Source organism: Sceloporus undulatus, chromosome 4 (genome assembly GCF_019175285.1).
Source record: "Sceloporus undulatus isolate JIND9_A2432 ecotype Alabama chromosome 4, SceUnd_v1.1, whole genome shotgun sequence".
Taxonomy (NCBI): domain Eukaryota; kingdom Metazoa; phylum Chordata; class Lepidosauria; order Squamata; family Phrynosomatidae; genus Sceloporus; species Sceloporus undulatus.
Window position 1 is genome coordinate 15,237,130 of NC_056525.1, and position 6,561 is coordinate 15,243,690.

Genomic DNA, 6,561 nt, shown 5'->3' on the forward strand with positions numbered 1-6,561 from the left:
CTCCTGCTCCCCCCTCCTTCTGCTCCCCCTCCTACTTTTTATCAGTTTGGCGCTGGCGCGTGCGCGTGAAACAAAGCGCGTGTGGGTGAGAAGGAGGGCAGGCGCGTGCACGCGCGGAGGGAAGCGGGGCAGGCGCGCGCGCTGCCGCTGCCCCTTGCTGAGGCCTGGGCAGCGCGCACTGAGGAGTCCATCCCCTTTGGCCAGCTGGCCATTGGCCGGCTGGCCAAAGCAGGAGATGAGCTCCTGCTTTAGAGCCCCCTGCGCGCGGGGGCAGGAAAGCCCTGGCCTTGGCGCAGGAGGCGCGGTGGTGGCGGCAGCGGCACGACTGCTGCTGAGGAGGAGGAGGAAGGCAGAGCTGGAGGAGGAGGTGGGTTGGCGCTGCCCATGGTCCCCCACCACTCCAGGAAGAGCAGGAGGAGGTGGTTTGGTGCCGTGGCTGGCCGCATTAGTGGCAGCGGCAATGGCCGCAGGAGCGGGCCCCAAACCGGGACCAAGGCATGGCTGAGGGCCAGACCATTCCGGGACCTGGAGGGGCCCCCGAAAGCGTATTTTTCCCGGCGGCCACCGGGTTATGGCATCCCTACCCACACGCTGTTTCAGAAGCTGAAACTCCCAGATACCCTCCTTTTCCAGGACATACTGTATCCTCCATTTCTCCCTCCTGTACAGGAGGAAATCCAAAACATCCTCTCTCTTGCTCTCCCACCAGCTGTTCCCTTAGATGTAAGGCTTAGTGGAAGAGGAGATCAGCCGCACAAGGAAAAGAGAGAATTTCCAAGTACTGGGTCATTTTGTAGTGTATTTTATTCTAATGGTGACAGTTTCACGCAGTGCACATGCAGTTTTACCAGCATTGACACACTGAAATGCTTCTCATCTGTGGAACAGCCACCATAAATTAAACTGGGGGCAGCTCCACATTATCGATGCTGCCACACTGCAGAATTAATGCAGTTTGACACTGCTTTAACTGTGTTGGCTCCCTCCAGGGACAAAGGCAGCATATAAATGAAATAAATAAATAATTCTATGGACTCTCAGGATTTGTAGTTTGTTGTGGCACCAGAGCTCTTTGTCAGAAAAGGCTAAATGTTTCACAAAACTACAAATCTCAGAATTCCATAGCATTGAGCCATGAGAGTTAAAGCAGTGTCAAACTGTCTTAATTCTGCAGTGCAGTGCAGATGCAGCCCATGTGTTGTATTAGAACTTCAGGAGGCTGGTGTTTAAATCTCTGCTCAGCCATGGAAATCTACAGGGCTTTTTCAAACAGGGACCTATGTGCTTCCATCCCGAAAATGGTTAAAGTGTTGGCATCCCAGAAAAGTAAGCCAATTCACTATTTCTTATCACACAGAGAGCACAACAAGGGGTTAAAAGCACATTACTTAGGCAAGAAAGTGGGTCAAAAGCAAATTTGGGTTTCAGACAGATGAGGACAAATCTTGTTGCTAGCTTGGAAATAACTTTTTTATGCATGCTCCAAATTTCCACAAGTGCATACAAATATCCCCTGTGTGTCATCTCTCCTACTCATAATGGAACTATTGGACAAAAAGACTACAGTCTAGTCAAACAAGAAGGTGAATTGTCTCTAGCAGAAGCCTCCAGAAGTGGCATTTCACCCATTAAATATGGCTCAGTGCCTCCTGCATGCTTTCTTTAAAAAGAAGAAGAAGAAGTCCTGCTCCATTTTCAGGTTTTTGTTGTGTCATATTTGGCTGTTCATGAAGCACTCAGACCATCTAGGGCAGAAAATTGGTCCCAGGACATGACACTTTTACCAGCCCCTGATCTAGGAACAGAAAGGTGTTTGCAGGTGCATGGCCATGATAAACAACTTGTAGTTATGACAGCCTTCCTCTAAACTGCCCAGCTGCCTTCCCATGCCCCAGTACACATTCTATAGACACAGGCAAACAGAATGGGGAAGGGGAGGGATGTTAACTCAATAATATTGCCAAAGGCACCATTTAGAAAAGTTAAAAGTTCAAGTCCTTAAAAATAAATGAGCATCTGCAGCCCATTTTGCTTTGCTTTTCTGTAGGGCATGGTGTCTCAACTGTACTACATTACCTGGTGCTGGAATGTATGAACTGTCTTCACGCATGCTCATATAGTAAGTAGCAGATGAATGGAAAGGTCTGGTCAAGTACACTTGTCCCCTAGAGATGATGCTCAGTTTATGGCTTTCATGGAGACATGGTTTTCAGACTGCTGCAATTACATGAAGAAAGCAAATTTTGGGCTGGGAGATAGTAGAGAAAAACCAAATTCCTAGAAGGCTCCAAAAATGCAGATATATCTTGTGAGGGCATTCCTCCCCCCAAAAGAGAACTCAGGGATTAGGGGCAAGAAAAATGTGATCCACACCCCCATATTGCCTCCCAGTGGCCATGATGGCTGGGAGATTATGGAAATTGTAGTCCAAACAATAACTTGTCCAGGTTCTCTCTTCAAAAGGAACAGTGATTTATTATTTATTATATTATCATTATTTCATATGCATGCTGCCTTTCTCCACCCAAAGTGGTTCCCAGAAAGAGACTCCTGCCACACTGCAGAATTAAGGAACTTTGAGCCTGCTTTAATTGACATGGCACCATCCTATGGAATCCTGGGATTTGTAGTTTGTTCTGGTACCAGAGCTCTCTGACAGAGAAGACTAAATACGTAGCTCACAAAAGTACAAATCCCAGAATTTGATCACATTGAGACATGGCAGTTAAAGTGGTGTCAAACTGCATTAATTCTGCAGTGTAGATGCAACCAGAGTCAGGCAGCTCCCAGAGAGAGTGATTCAATAAGACAGCAATTCTGGATCATTCCTTGCTCTGATCTCAATCACTCTTTTGTTCATATTATTTTTCCATTTATGAGGTTTATTTATAGCATGGTTTAGGACAGACTAGGAAGGATTTGGGGTGGGGGAATCTTTTGTAGCAGTGAGACTACATTGGCACACTGGGTGTTTTCTCATATTGCTCATTTAATATGGGTGACTCACTGTCATCATATCATTCTTTTTAATCCCAGGAAATTACAAATGTTTTTAAAGGCCCAAATTAAAATAATCTGATTTTTAATTTTATTTCAGCTGTATGCACCATTCTGCAAGACAAATTTTGTAGCAGCTCAGCTGTGCAAAGCAAAACGCTGTTGTGTTCACAGAAGTGAGGTTTTCATCTTAGAAATGATTAGGCTAGCCCATTTTAGTTCTTATTTATGCTGTGTAGTGTAATGTTCTGTACAAAAAAAAATGAGGCGGGGGGCTAACATCACTAGGAGAGAGCACAGCACGAGCTCAAGCTTGGAATAGATTCCTTAACAAAGCCACTTGCTGACTGCAAGGCTAGGAGAGTCAATCGTTTCTGCTGAATTTCAAATGTTTTGAATAGGGAAAAGAGGAGGGGGTGATGTTAACACAGGTTCTGGTAGGTATTGCTCTGATGGCCTGACGAAATGCTTACAGAAGAAGATGCTGAGTTTTAAAAGATGGGGAGAGAGAGGGAGAAGCCTGATGTAAATTTTTTAACACAGGAATAATAGTTTTCTTCCTCATTCAGATACAAGGAGATATGGGGTGCTTTTCTTTGTGCTAAGTGTAAATGCATAAAAGGGTCAAGGCTGGTGCAGCAAGCGCAAGCAACTGCACCCATAGGACTGCTTCAGGCAGGCTGGAGGTAGGAGGTTGTGTTTGCAAGCTGACAAATTACATTGCTGCACTCACTCTCTGTCTGCTGTCTTTGTCTTAGTTACATTGAGAAGGCTCAGAAAGCTTTAATAACGCTGTATATGAAGTAAATATCCACTGGCTGCTAGGAAGTGAATGATAAAATTAACACCAGAAAATTAAGGATGGGGGTAGCTGGTTTAATCTCCTCCTAAATTTTACTTCCCCAATTTATTCAGGTAAAGCATCTGTGCAAGTACTGTAATACAACTATGGAGTTTAGCTTAAAGAAGTGACTTACCACTGCTGAATTCAATTCTAATTTGGGATATATCCTGATATTATCACGTTTTGCTGCTGAAGCCGCTGGGTAAAGTCTAGAATCCAAGCTCAGCCAGCCAATTTGCAAAGCTGGGAGCTTCCTGATTTTGAAAAGAGGACGGCTGAGCTCGGATTCTAGCTGGAAGTTATCCGGGATTCACCCATGCGGCAGCATCGGCAGCAAAACACATATGATAATATCAGGATACATTCTGAATTAGAATTGAATTCGACAGTAGTAAGACACTTTTTTTAGCTGTGAGTTAAATTCCTGTGTATTGCAACTATCTGCAAAACATTTCTCGATGCACCATTCTGCTACAGCATTAGTCCCAGATTTAGCTATCAGGATTCTTTGAAGCTAGGAGGTGAATCTGCTTCCCCTATTTCTGATCTGAGACTGGATTTCCCACATCAGACACTATATCCATACTGATATGGCTACAACAACAGGGATATAGTATCTAGCTCATGGGAATATTGCCACTTTATTCTGCTTTGGTCAAAAATATCTGGAAGACTGTATCCAGTTCTGGGCTCCACAATTCAAAAAGGATGTTAACAAGCTAGAACATGTCCAGAGGAGGGCAGCCAAAATAGTGAAAGATCCAGAAGTCATGTCCTATATGAGGAGTTACCTAGGGAGCTGAGTGTGTTTAGCCCAGGAAAGAGAAGGCTGAGGGATAACATCATAGAAGTGAAATGTTTGAATATTTGAAGGGATGTCATATGGAAGAAGGAACAAGCTTGTTTTCTTCTGCTCCAGAGACCACTGCTCTAGACTCTTATAGTGCTGCTATTCCACTTTTATTGCTCTGGCTGTCTCCTGTAGCATTCTGGGGTTTATAGTTCAGAGGCCCAAGAGCTCTCTGGCTAAAAGTTCTAAATGCCTTTCCCAGAAGGCCACAGGAGGCAACCTGAGAGGTAAAAGTGGAATAGCAGCATTATAAGAGTGTAGTGTAATAATCTCCTAGGACATAGAGCAATGGATTCAAACTACAGGAAAAGAGTTTCTACCTAAATATTAAGCTGTTTGACAGTGGAATATTCCATCTCAGAGCATGCTGCAGTCTCCTTTGGAGGTTTTTAAGCAGAGGGTGGATGGCCATCTATTGGGAGTGCTTTCATTGCGTCTTCCTGCATGGCAGGAGGTTGGACTGAAAGACCCTTGTGGTCTCTTCCAATTCTATGATTCTACATCTGAACAGGAAGTTTCAGCCACTATCTCTCTTGAGGACTCAGCATCTCAAACATCCTGTGGGTCCCACATTTGCAGCACAAATGTCACAATGAAAGTGAGAATCAGGACCTTTGAGCTCTTCAGATGTGTTGACTGTCAACTCTTATTTGTATTTAGTATAACTAGTAAGGATGAATTCGGGGAATTGTAGTCCTAAAATCTTTGAAGCCCAAGGCATCTGTTCCTGGATGAGGACCAGAAAGCCTTGGCTTTAAATAATAATAATAATAATAACAACAACAACAACAACAACAATATTTATTATATAACCCACTTCTCCCAAAGGATTGAGGCAAGTTACAATCACAAAACACATTAATAACAGTATATATATAAAATCTAAAACAGCACTATCCCCTTAAACTCCCATTTCAACTAATCAACAACAATTATAAGATACAATTAAATCAATAAATTATAAATGATAAAAAACCCACAATTTAATAACAAGTTTTTATGAGGCAGACATGGGCAAACCATACAAATGTTATGGAACAGTTGGTCAGGAAATATCTCCACATCAGCTCCAGTGAAAGCCACTGGTTGATCTTGGTGTATATCTTGACATGAAGAAAGCTTGAAAGCTTTATGCATTGAACTGCTGTGCATTAGGCTGCTATGAAAGGTACAAAAGCAGGTCGATGATAAAAGTGGCAGCCTTACTCAAAAACAGTGGAAAATTCTGTTGGCCCTGCTCAGTTTTCCTAGCAATATTCTGCAAGATAATTCAGCTTTATGAAACCCATATGAAAGATGTAGGGTTTTGTGGATGTGAACTGGTTTAATTTAGTGATTTTTAAATTGCTTCACAGATCTTGTAATACTTTGGGAACTTACCAGCAGTTACACAAAGAGATCAGTAATTGCAGATGAACTTCCCAGGATGATGGGTTAACCACCATTGCAAACTATTCCTTAAAATGGCAAGCCTCAGTGGAGATGCATATGAGGAACTGCATTAAGTTCTGAAGGCTGCTGGTGAGGCCCAGGAGCAGCAGGGCTAGAATGTGTCCAGAACCCTGTATATGAGGCCTCCAGGTGGAAGGCATTTTATAATGGGGGGGGGGGCATTACAGTGGAGAAGGCCCTCTCCCATGTTTTCATGCAGTACATTGTTCCCACTGTTGGAACACAGAGAAAGGTTATGTCAGTGAAATTCAGTCTTCAGGTAAACAATTATGGAGGGAGATGCTCCTTCAGACATCAAAGTCTCAGCAATTGGATAGCGTCCAGTTCCCATCAGTCACTGGCAATGTGGCCCATGGCCAGGGGGTGATGGGAATTGTTATACTAGTCCAATAACATCAAGGGGGGCACTTCTGTCTTA